This window comes from Chelmon rostratus, chromosome 19 (genome assembly GCF_017976325.1).
Source record: "Chelmon rostratus isolate fCheRos1 chromosome 19, fCheRos1.pri, whole genome shotgun sequence".
NCBI lineage: Eukaryota > Metazoa > Chordata > Actinopteri > Chaetodontiformes > Chaetodontidae > Chelmon > Chelmon rostratus.
This window is the reverse complement of record NC_055676.1, coordinates 2,317,335-2,330,049: the sequence shown is the minus strand read 5'-3', so window position 1 is coordinate 2,330,049 and position 12,715 is coordinate 2,317,335. Positions and strand designations below refer to the sequence as shown.

General features: G+C 42.9%; 1 pseudogene; it reads left to right on the top strand.

Moving 5' to 3' along the window:
• The first annotated feature begins 8,725 nt into the window (after positions 1-8,725).
• On the top strand, positions 8,726-10,146 carry LOC121623368 (annotated as a pseudogene).
• The last annotated feature ends 2,569 nt before the right edge of the window (positions 10,147-12,715 follow it).

Genomic DNA, 12,715 nt, shown 5'->3' with positions numbered 1-12,715 from the left:
TTGTGTGTACAAACATATGTCTAAACAAATTCTAATTTTATTTCCAATTTTGATGAACAACAAGAAAATCCCCATACACTGCAGTAACTGAAATCAAAACAATATGTACACAAACTAGTGGTAGAAAATATATTTACTCAATTACTGTACTTGAGTACAAGGAGGTGTGCTCCTCCTTGGTTGGAACGAAAACCTGCAGCCACACGGCCCTTTATGGAATAGTTTGGACATGCCTGCTGTAGCTGAACCGACAACGCGGTGTGGCCAGCCGCATGATTCCTCTGCAGGAGACAGCGTCATTGAATCCTTTCTCCGTTCATGAACAGATAAGAACACATCAGAAAAAATCTACCCGGGTAGTTCGAACATAGACATCACAAAGAAAACACACACACATGCACAAGAGATCTTCACTCTTTCTCATAGAGGAGCAGTGCACACTGGACGTTGAACATTGCTCTTAACTGTTTTTCTTGTTTTTTGAGAAAGTCTCCAAAGGGGACACTATTATTTAATTTTATTTATTTTATTTTCTTGGGGCCCATTTATTGTGCGAATGTGCACATTAGGAAGCCGGCTTAGGTAGGCAGGGTCTGTGACTTTATGCTTATATGTCTTGTTTTATTGTTTGTACAATATATCGCTAAATCACTCAGCTGTGTTGTGTTTGATTATTCTGCTGATACCCACTTTCAGGCTCTGTAGCCGTTCCTAGATCTCACTGATACTAGTTTACATTACATTATTATTAACATACTAATCTGTGGTGAACGTTACATGTGTGTTTATGTATCTGTCGTTGTGTGTGACTGCGTCACGTCTGTTTGTGTGTGTGTGTCTGCTTGAACTACACATTTATCAAATTGTCTCAGGAATAAAATAATGCTGATAATTACCTCTGTCCCTCTCCAACTTTTGACCTGTTCCTGTTCAGTTTTGAGGTGCTTGTTTTTAATCACTTTTTAGCTGTTGGTTAGCCCTGTTTGTGTATCTGTCATTGTGTGTGACTGCGTATGTGTGTCTTCGTCTGTTTGTGTGTGTGTGTGTCTGCTTGAACTACACATTTATCAAATTGTCTCAGGAATAAAATGATGCTGATAATTACCTCTGTCCCTCTCCAACTTTTGACCTGTTCCTGTTCAGTTTTGACGTGCTTGTTTTTAATCACTTTTTAGCTGTTGGTTAGCCCTGTTTGTGTGTGCGTAATAATAAGAAGAAATGCGCAAGATAACAATAGTGACTGGGGGCTGACTGGGGGCTGACTGGGGGCCCCCAGTCACTATTGTTATGGCCCCTCTGCTGGCCCCTATCATTCTCAGGCTGGTTGTCCTGCAGATGTGTGTGCGTGGGTTATTGACTGGTATGTGTGTAAATGACAGTTGCACCTGTTCAACTCTTCCCTTGAAAAGCTACTTTTTCGCTGTCGGTTTCTTCCGAACAACTTGTGATTCTGACAAAACCGTAGCTGCTATCAAAAAAACGATTACACTGTGAGATGCGGACAAGTCTGGACCAGATGTACGTGTGTTTTATGTCCAGATATTCTTTCGAAAAATAACTAAAGGGTTGATTTAAACAGACACACTCCCGCAGGCTGCGATTCAGAAAACAGGAGATTGTATGGGTTTAAATGGAGAGCAGTTCCCCTGAACTAAAGCCTCCTATCTGAGTGTACTATAGATCATCGGACTCCTGAGACCTGGTGCTCACAGAGCTAATAGAGCAGCGTTAACAAGGGGGCGGTGGGATGGGGTTTTCATTATGCATTTGTCTGTGTGTGTGTGTTTATGTATCTGTTGTTGTGTGTGACTGCGTATGTGTGTGTCTTCGTCTGTTTGTGTGTGTGTGTCTGCTTGAACTACACAAGCAGCCCAACCACCTCCTACATGGAGATGTATCTGGTATATGTGTGTCTGAATGTGTGTGTGCGTGTGTAACTTCTGCCCCACCTGCTGATAATTACCTCTCTACCTCTCCCACTTTTTACCTGTTCCTGTTCAGTTTTGACGTGCTTGTTTTTAATCACTTTTTAGCCGTTGGTTAGCCCTGTTTGTGTGACTACTGTCTCAACCTTTTTGCGAAAGTGTTTTCTGAAGCCGAGTTTAACTGCTTGTTGGACGGAGATTGTTTTCAAACAATGCCCTTGTTTTGACTGACCTCTTTAAGAGGACAAGGACATTTAATCAGGCTGGTTGTCCTGCAGATGTGTGTGCGTGGGTTATTGACCGGTATGTGTGTAAATGACAGTTGCACCTGTTAACTCTTCCCTTGAAAAGCTGCTTTTTCGCTTACGGTTTCTTCTGAACAACTTGCGATTGTGACGAAACCGTAGCTGCTATGAAAAAACTGATTACACTGTCAAGTCTGGGCCAGATGTACGTGTGTTTTATGTCCAGATATTCTTTAGAAAAATGACTAAATGGTCGATTTAAAAAGACACTGTCCAGCAGGCTGCGACTCAGAGAACAGGAGTTTGTATTGTATGCAGTGAGATTTGGGTTCGAACCTCCTGAACTAAATCCTCTCGTGAGAGAACCGTACCTCCTATCAGAGTGCACTATAGATCATCGGACTCCTGAGACCTTCCTGAGTCCGACTATCTCCTCATTTTATTCCTGAGACAACAACTTTTCTTTTTATGGCGATCTAACGACAGGAGGCATTTCTGCTTTTCTTCCAAAACAGCTCTGAATTTTAACATTGGAGTCAATGGAGAGAAGGAGGGAGCTGGCTGCACAAAAAGTCTCACTATTTAAATTCAGTAAGTCTCTCTGCTTTTTTGAGGACATCACATGACAGGACAAGTTTGTCTACAAAAAGTTCTAAAAATTATGTGTCTCCTATTCACCGTTTGGATTTTACGGCAATTTTAGAAACACATTTCAGGCGATTTCTCACTGGCTGTGTCACTCTAACTTATGACATCACCCACTCCAGGGGGAGAAAATCTGATCATTTTTGTGAGAAACTTTATGGTGTTCAGATGGTCATAGCTCGAAAACCGTAAGACATATCAAAAAATGTGCAAATTATCTACGTTTTAAAGTTTGAATGAAGTCTCTAGGAGAAAGTATGGCGAAGCAGCGGACAATTGAAAAAGGCTGAAATTTGAGGAAATTCCCCATTCATTTCTTATGGGAAATTTAACGAAGTAATAGCACACCAATCCCGATCAAACCGCAGCTATTTCATAGCTTTTAGGCATTGCGGTGGAGTGTGCAATATTAAATGAAAATGTAAGTCTATGGTTTGGCGTTATTTTTTTTTTTTATTTGATGTGATTTTTTTTTTTTTTTTTTTTTTTCCATTTCCATTTTGGCAAAGTGGGAGGAAACCGGAGCACCCGGAGTAAACCCTCACACCAAACACATGCATGCAAGAACATGCAAACACTCCACAGAAAGGGGCTACAAGCAAGTAACATGGGCAATGGGTATGTAGGGAAACTATGTGGAGATAGGGGATGCAGACAAGAGAGCTGGGGAACGGGAATGCTTTAGATAAGTCATTTACGTCCTATGAGCTGCAGCTTGTTATGCTCCAGGGGCTGTTTGGAAATGGTTATATTGGCCATTTTAGACTTCCTGAGCTGGAGCTTGTTGGTCTGGGAGTGTTTAGTAGTGTTCCTGGTTTGTGCAGGGGCCAATCTGGGCAGTGATTCACCGGTACCCTGAGAATGGTCGGGGGAACCCTGCACGCCAGCAGGTGGGCAGCGTCGTCCTGCAAATGTTTCCTTTCGGAAGATGGATGGGAGGTGGGTTGACTGCAGCTTGTTCTGTTCCGAATACTGCTTGGTGGGCCGAGATTGAACAGTGGCCAATTTGGGCAGTGATTCACCGGTACCCTGAGAATGGTCAGGGGAACCCTGCACGCCAGCAGGTGGGCAGCGTCGTCCTGCAAATGTTTCCTTTCGGAAGATGGATGGGAGGTGGATTGACTGCAGCTTGTTCTGTTCCGAATACTGCTTGGTGGGCCGAGATTGAGCAGTGGCCAATCTGGGCAGTGATTCACCGGTACCCTGAGAATGGTCGGGGGAACCCTGCACGCCAGCAGGTGGGCAGCGTCGTCCTGCAAATGTTTCCTTTCGGAAGATGGATGGGAGGTGGATTGACTGCAGCTTGTTCTGTTCCGAATACTGCTTGGTGGGCCGAGATTGAGCAGTGGTCAATCTGGGCAGTGATTCACCGGTACCCTGAGAATGGTCGGAGGAACCCTGCATGCCAGCAGGTGGGCAGCGTCGTCCTGCAAATGTTTCCTTTCGGAAGATGGATGGGAGGTGGGTTGACTGCAGCTTGTTCTGTTCCGAATACTGCTTGGTGGGCCGAGATTGAGCAGTGGCCAATCTGGGCAGTGATTCACTTGTACCCTGAGAATGGTCGTGGGAAACCTTGACGGCAGCAGGTGGGCAGCGTCGTCCTGCAAATGTTTCCTTTCGGAAGACGGATGGGAGATGGGTTGACTGCAGCTTGTTCTGTTCTGAATACTGCTTGATGGGCTGAGTTTTCGCAGTTTTTGGCAGTCTAGGCAATGCTTTGCCTGTGTCTTTTGAAGACCCCTCAGCACCACCAGTGGAAATATGCTGTTGAGTAACTGCTTCCTGCGCAGATACGGCACCTTCGGACAGCCTGTTTGCTTTGGAAGACAGTGGCTTATGGCCAGGTTTGTTCTCCTTCACTTGTTTAGTGTGATGGTCTGCCCCAGCCTGGTTGTAAAGCTGTCCCTGACAAGCTGTCGTCCCTTCCTTTTGACTTTGAGCCTCCTCCTGTTTGCCCCTCATCCCTCCATTCACTGTTTGTTGTTCTCCAGAAGCTTTCTGTGCCTCCATTTTATTCTTTCTCTTATCGTTAGCACTCTTTTTTTCCTCTTCATCTATGGCCAAGGAAATGCGATAGGCTTCCACTATATTGGTGTAGTCCGTGATGAAGGCGTTGATGTCCTCCAGTTGTTGCACTGTGTCAACCTTCTCAATGTCTGTCGTTTCAAATATGTCCGCGCTCCCATGAATAGTTGCATGTATAGAATCAATTAGGCTGAGGGTCACGAACTTAAACACTGCAAGGTCCAGTTTTTTCCTTATTGATGTTTGCTCAATGTCATTCCACAAGTCCCTCCATGTGCGAATCTCAGAGGTTACAGCGTTTAGCTCTGTACTGAGCTCGCCTATCTTGTTTTGGTTTCTTAGCAGCTGAAACTCATACTGGTTCTTCAATTTCTGCACTTGTTTTCTCACCTCATATATCTGATCGTGCACCTCAAACACTTCAACCTTGTACTCCTTTTTAATTTTGAGAAGACCCTCTATAGAACTTGTGAACATGTGCAAATTTTCAAAGGTACCATGGTTTTTTTTAAGTACCTTCTCCATAAGGTCCGGAAACACACTGAGTCTCTGCATCTGATTTTCTTGCTCCTGTTTCCTCTGTAGCAGTTGAGCATACTTCTCTTCCAGCCGTTTGATCTCTGCATCCTTTCGAACCCCCTCTTCCCTCTCCCTCTCTGCTTTCCTAGCAGCTTCATTGGCATCTCTGTCACTCAAAAACGTCTCAGTGCCAAACTCCTCCACTTTCAGAAATGCCTCCTGCAACGTTTTTACGCGGTGTTGCAAATTCTCCAACTCCTGTTTGCAGTTTTTTAAGGTTACATTTCCCTCTTCCTCCTCTCTTCTCTTCTGCTGTAAGGCAGCAAACCTGTCAGACGTACCTGACATCTGACTGCTTGATGGTGAAGACGTCATGCCTTTTTGTCTATTATTTTCCATCTCTTCTGCAATTTTTCTGCTGCTTGCACCTACCTGTTTTGGACTTCCTTCTTGTTTTCTTTCTTCCATGTAAATGTGTGTAAATATCTACGTAAAAATGTAAATTATGTTGCTCTCTACTACTGGAAATAAAAATACTTCTTGTAACTAGTTAGCGTTGTGTTATGTCCTGTGGCGTGAATAAGACTTCTAAAGTAAAGACTTTTTCTTTAGATCAAAGCACTTGATGTCATCACTGTCCTTTGATCTTTGTGAATATATATTTGGATCTATTCTTAGGCTCCGCCTCCCTTGGTTCACAAAGATAAAAGCAGTTGATGTCATCACTGTCCTTTGATCTTTGTGAATACATATTTGGATCTATTTTTAGGCTCCGCCTCCCTTGGTTACTGTTGCTATGGGTGTGAAGCCCTGTCATTTAAAATCAGATATTTGAGTAGAGTTGAAAGTCAGTGTAAAATTTTGCAGGCATGCAGTGAAAACTTCAACTTTGCAGAGTGATGATTATGGGCCAGCCTTTGTAACGTTGTGACTGCTGAGCCGTCACATGCAGGGAGTTGTCTGGAGTTGTGCCACAGTATGTAACGTTAATATTCCCGTGTCCACAACATCGTTTAATAATTGTTTTTCGACTAAACACGGTTTTGTAGTTTCATAGATGTCGACTGGGGACACTTTGTCAACGTACTCAACGGTCAGTTTGTCCCTTTTCTGAAGTGACCAAAGTGGTGCCTACGATTAACACAGACAGTGGTCCTTCTTCACACAGCGCCGCGGCCATTGCGCTGTGCACACCGTACTGTTGCTCGCTCTCGCTGATGAATGAAGGAAAATAAAGTTGTAATGTGGTGCTTATGCACAGCGGGACACGCTCACCCATAAAGCCACAAGGAGTGCTGGAGTAAAACGTCCGTTTACAGCGGGTAGTGAGCCGCTGTCGCCGACGTTAAGGCTCTTCTCATGCTACTACAGCCGCTTCAGTAACTATGGGACATTCCGGCAACTTCGTTGTTAAGTCATTATTGAGCTGACTGTGGCAGTGAGCTCTCAAATCAGCGGTTTATCTGACACCCCCCGGTTAACTTTGTGGAAAACTTGAGATGAAGGTTATGGAACAATATAAGAACATTAATAGGTTACTCTTTGTTCAGCTGTTTTTCTTGGTTGTTATTTTTTCCCTTTTCTTGTTCTAATAGAATATGCTGCTGCGTGTTTTGTTTGGAGGGGAACAGAAGTATGTTCGGCTGTCTGACCTAACATTCGATATCTTCATGAAAGAAGGTTAGTGAGTACATCAGGATAGAACAATATCACAACTTTTTACTTGGTTGATACACCTAATTCATCATAAATCCATTCCTTCTGAATGCTCTGAGTTGGTGATTGTTTCTGCTATGCCTTAAAATGGATGGGAATGACCTATTGACTTAAGTTTCAACACAACAACATTTTGTGAAGACATGAGGCTTACTCTACTAAGTTGACATTTTGATTCTCATCAGAAGGAAATGGTCTTTCAAGCTTTGTTACGATTTCTGTAATACCCTTTTCCTTCGCTTTACTTCTGTGTGCCTAAAATTTAACATACCAGAAGGCAGGCAGCCAGATATGAAGATTCAAGATTCAAGATTCCTTTGTTGTCATTGAGCATGACATGTCAATTAAATTTGCATTGCAACCCCCGTGTTAGAAATAAGATAAGAAAGATAATAAAATAAAATTAAGGTACTAGAATCAAATAAACCAACATGCAGTAAAAATATTCATAAATGCAACAAAAATGTACCAGAAATGAAAACATTCTAAAGACAATGAAAATATACTAAACAATAAACAATAAGATATACCAATGAAATGTACCAACAGCAGCCGAAATATACTAAAATGTATATACTGAATGCAAATGGCTGAGCATGTAGTTAAGCGTGTGTGTACTTAAGGTCAGGGAGGGGGCGGCCCACGATGCCCTGTGCAGTTTTAACCACCCGTGCCAGCTGTTTTCTCTCCTGAGCCGTGCAGCTGCCATACCACACTGTCACACTGAGGCAGAGGATGCTTTCAACTGTGGCCCTGTGGAAATTGACGAGCAACTGAGAGGAGACTCCAGCCCGTTTCAGTTTCCTGAGGAAGAAGAGCCTTTGTTGTGCCTTCTTCACCAGGTGGGAGGTGTTCATGGACCAGGAGAGATCAGATGTGATGTGGAGGCCCAGGAACATGATGTTGTCCACACGCTCCACTACTTCTCCGTCCATGAGGAGGGGGGGGCGTGATCCGTCTGCCTGGACCTCCTGAAATCCACAATGACCTCCTTGGTCTTCCCTGTGTTCAGCACCAGGTTGTTGGCTGAACACCACTGGGTGAGCTGGTGTGTCTCCTCTCTGTGAAGGTGCTTACATTTAATATGCTTCTGTGTTGTTTCTTTTCCCTAATGCACAGAAGCTTCTCTGTCATCATCATCATCATGCTCAGTAACATTTGAAGATACTATCATTCTGAACTTCACGATGTGTGACCATCCTGAAGAAGCAGCTGCTGCCGAAGGAAGTGAACCTTAAAGGCCATGCCACATAAAAAATGAGGCAAAGAGGTGGGTAGTGGACCTTGTTGTTAAGTCTAATCTGGATTTTGTTCCATTTAATGGGAAGTGTTTTGATGTTATCATTTTCCAGTCATACATGTGGTTTAAAAAATTCTGACTGCATGTTTTTTTCCCATTTAAGTTGATTGAAAAAATCCTTGCAGCAAGTGTGGCGGTGAGCACATCAGGCAAGAGTATGCAGAAACTAAATCGCCACCACAAGACAGATAATAAACATACTTGCTGCTGAGATGACACAAACACATGGGTAAGAATCGTACATGGAGAAACATTGTTTCTATTTGGATTGTTTTTAATTGTGTCCAATTAATTGATTGTCATCATTGAATTCATACATTAGGACACCCCCCCCTAAAAGTGTCAGAGTGATGTATGCACAGGGCATAGTTGCTCTGGAAGACCCATATTCACAACATGGATTTGTAAGTAAAAGGGTTATTACAACATTTAACACATAATTGTCCTTACAAATGTTGATAGCATAGTCAGTCTGTGTTTAGTTAATTATATAGGAACATTACTATGACCTAGAGAGTTGTTCAGGATACCTTGCGTGGCGGTTGAAGACCATTCAAAGGAAAGCTGCAGAGGAAAGAGGTTCCTCTGTTAGCAAATCTCCCAAAAGTAAGTTTACTTATCAGTCACATGATATTGATGGATTGTGTAGGCAGGGGTCAATAAAATGGTGTTTTGTCTTCAGCTGGTGGGCCATATCACATGTCAAATTCTGATCTTGCATGTGTACATATGTGAACGAACTGTCTATAAACTGTAGGTTTGGTCAACATTAAACAAATACAGTGTGTCCATAAAGCACTTTATGCATTACCTGAAGGAAGTATACTTTAGTCCCCCATCCTCTCTTATCCTTTCCTAGCATGACCTGCACAGATCCAAGGAGAGGCCAGAGCTTCAGCAGCTACAGGGAAAGAGTCTGCAGTGAAGTATCGGGGAGCGTTTGGCACCGTCACCACCATGGTGCTCACAGAGGGGCCCCGGAGTCTTTACAGTAGACTGGTGGAAGGTCTACAGAGGCAGATGAGCTTCGCATCTGTCGGCCTTGGTCTCTACGACTCTGTAAAACAGTTCTACACTAAAGGCTCTGATTGTGAGTATCTATGAATGTCTATTAATTATTTATCCAGGAGTCCTGCACCAACCAGCCCTGACATCTCCCTCCTCTCTGGTTCAGATGTTAGAGGGTGTACCGCTGGTGCCATTTGCTCAGCCTACGGATTTGGTGAAAGTCCGTTTCCAGGCACAGGCAAGGTCACCTGGGCATGCCGGACGCTACTGTGGTACCATTGATGCTTACAAAGACATCCATGGTCTGTGGAAAGGTAGCTTGATCTTAAGAGGATAATATTAGTCTTGCAGCATATCCTTTCATTTCTTATGCTAAATGTTTTGATGTGCTTTTATATTACGCTGTCACACAGGTACAGCTCCAAACATTGCACGGAATGCAATTGTAAACTGCACTGAACTGGTGACATATGATTTCATCAAGGATTCACTCCTTAGGTCCACTCCACTAACAGGTAAAACAATGGCTGCACAACAACATGGTGCAGAGACATAATCTCTTTGGAGCTGTAACTTTGAGCTTTTACTCCACAGATCATCTGCCCTGCCACTTTGTATCAGCCTCTGGAGCCGGCTTATGCACAACTGTGATTGCCTCTCCTGTTGATGTGGTGTGTCCTGGAACGTGTTGATGTTCGTAACCTACGAGCAGCTGAAGCGGGCCATGATGGCAGCCAATCACAACTGCACAACTCTACAGTAACCATTGCTGTCTGTCAGAAGGCTGATTTCTACCACAGCGGTGTTGTTTGCAAATTTCTGCCAAAAGTGTTTATTTCAACTCTAAGTAAAATTACACAAACTGTGCTGACACCGTCTCTCTCATGACAGAAATGTAACCACATTAATTGTTCGTCATAGGAGAGCAACACATGCATCAATCTTTAATGTAAGGGCTTGTTTGATCAGATGCTTCTTCTCAGTGGAGAGCTTCTCTGGAAACTGGATGTCAAAAGTGATGATGAGGTTTCCTCTCTGGGAAGGGTCCTGGGACAGCGGCATTCCCTCTCCAGTCACCACTTTTTTGTACGCAGGGCTGGTGTGATATGACAAACAAATCAGAGACAGGAAAATGCTAACTGATGCAGATGAAACCCAGAAATGTCTCTGCAAGTGAACAGTTTGTATTAAGTGCCTGAATTTGTTATGTTTGTCTCTTCCTGCTCTTATGTTGATGTTCAAATCGTTCACTCAGCTTTTAGAATGAGATTAATGTGAAATTAATGTCATTGCTACATATGGTATCATACATGAATGTCATTTAATATTCCACTTTGGCCTTAATATAGACGAGCACTTACTGCACAGTGTCATTGATGGAAATACTGAGTAGCCTCCCATCAAGTGTCTCCACATCCACAGAGAACCCAGTCAAGGCCTGTGCAAAAGGTTTATGTAAGGTTTTTATTCTAATGAAGCTAAATCTTTAAGTATGACTAATAATGAAATCTAATATTCTGGCTATCATTAACATGACTTTCCTTCTCCAGAGAGATCTGCAACTTGTAGATCAAGTCATTGAGTTCTCTAAATGACAATATTTTTATGTGAAAATTGGGAGAAATGTTGTCAGTAGTTTATAAAATAAAACAAAATGTTCTTTTTACTCAAACACATACCTATAAATAGTAAATTTTTCCAGAGCTTTATATATATATATATATAGCAGAACCTTAGAAAAGGGTAAGCGGGTGTGTAAAACAAAAAAGCATCACACAGGGGTGCTGTGGATGGGGTAATGGCAGAGATTGCCAGCAAAATAGTGATTAAAACATATTTTATTGATTTAAAATGAGCCTACTCTCGTCTGTCACCGCTCTCACTGCGCAGCGGCTCTGAACGTAAACACGTACGTTGCGTAGCAACCGCCTCCCACTGTGAGCAGGCCGGCAGGCAGGAAAACTTATTTCTTTACAGAGAGATCAGAGAAATCATGTCAAATGTGGAGAAGTGACGGGATATCCCAGACCTGAGAGAGACGTAGACGTAGGAGTTTGGTTTACCGCTGTTATTTCAACTGATGGATAAAAGTCCCGCAGCAGCTGATTTCTGCGTTCAGCGTCAGACATTAAAAATCTGTCTCCAGTTTTGTCTCCACTCAGCAGTCTTTTATCTACAACCTGTTCTAACACTAACACATCGGCCTCTCGTCACTCGTTCTGCGTGTTATCTGAGTGAAATAATGTGTTTCATGGCTCGTAGGTTTGTCTTCACTGACAGGTCTGAAATGTGTCTCATTGAACGGGACAGAAGACACAGCGAGGCTGATAAAGTTCAGGTCAGAAAGTGACCACCTGTTCACCTGGAAGAGGCGTCCAGCCAAGAATGAACTCATTAATTCTCATGTGCGTTAATAAAAGTGTTTCATATTTATTTGCTAGTGCTGGAGACTTTTTTAATAATGTAAACATAAGTATAAAATGTAAATATATCGAGGGCGGGGGGCGGTGGGGGTGTGAATATAACGGTAACTGCAGCAGACCCAGCTGTGTCGCGTCATCAGAAACAGACGCTTCACGTGACGCTTCTATGGAAAGGACGTCTCAATTCTCATAAAACATATTTCCTCTTTTCTTCTCTCCTTGCGTGGTTTCCTTGCGTCCTCTCATGCATCCCCGGTGGGAGGGACTAAGACGCAAGGAAAAGACGCAAGTGAGGAAAACGAGGATGCAATTTTGAGAAATGGGATGTGCCCATTGTCTCTCCCCTGCTTTTGACTTAATTGGAGAAGAGAATACTTCCCCTGTCAAACTTTTATGGTTTAATCTGGAATTTACGTGCAGAAGTTGGTTATCAGTCCTCTACCATGACCCATTAAAATGCCAGAATTATATGAAACTAGTCACAGTGGTACAATGCCATTAAATATGACTAAGTATACAGTGACAGTAGATGGCAGCATGGTCATATGGTAGGACTACGCAATTGACCATTGACAAGGAGTGGACCAACATTCTACAGACTGCAACAAGCAATCTGATCAACTCTATGTGAAGGCCAAAATGCATATAAACGGCGATGTTTTGACAAATACTTGTGTATGTGTGAACTAGGCATTAGATCTGTTATTTCAACTCATGAAAAATGGGAGAGAGAAAAGTGTTGTTTTATTTTCGTTCAGTGTAAATTCCTTGAACTCTTGCGTGCGAGCATTCAGGAAGGTTCATACCATTTGTAGTTTTCCATTAGGTAATGCCCGAGGTCATGGCAATTAGTAAATTTGTTTACCATTAAAACAGGCGAGTAATTATTGACCTTTGTAATGTCCTTGC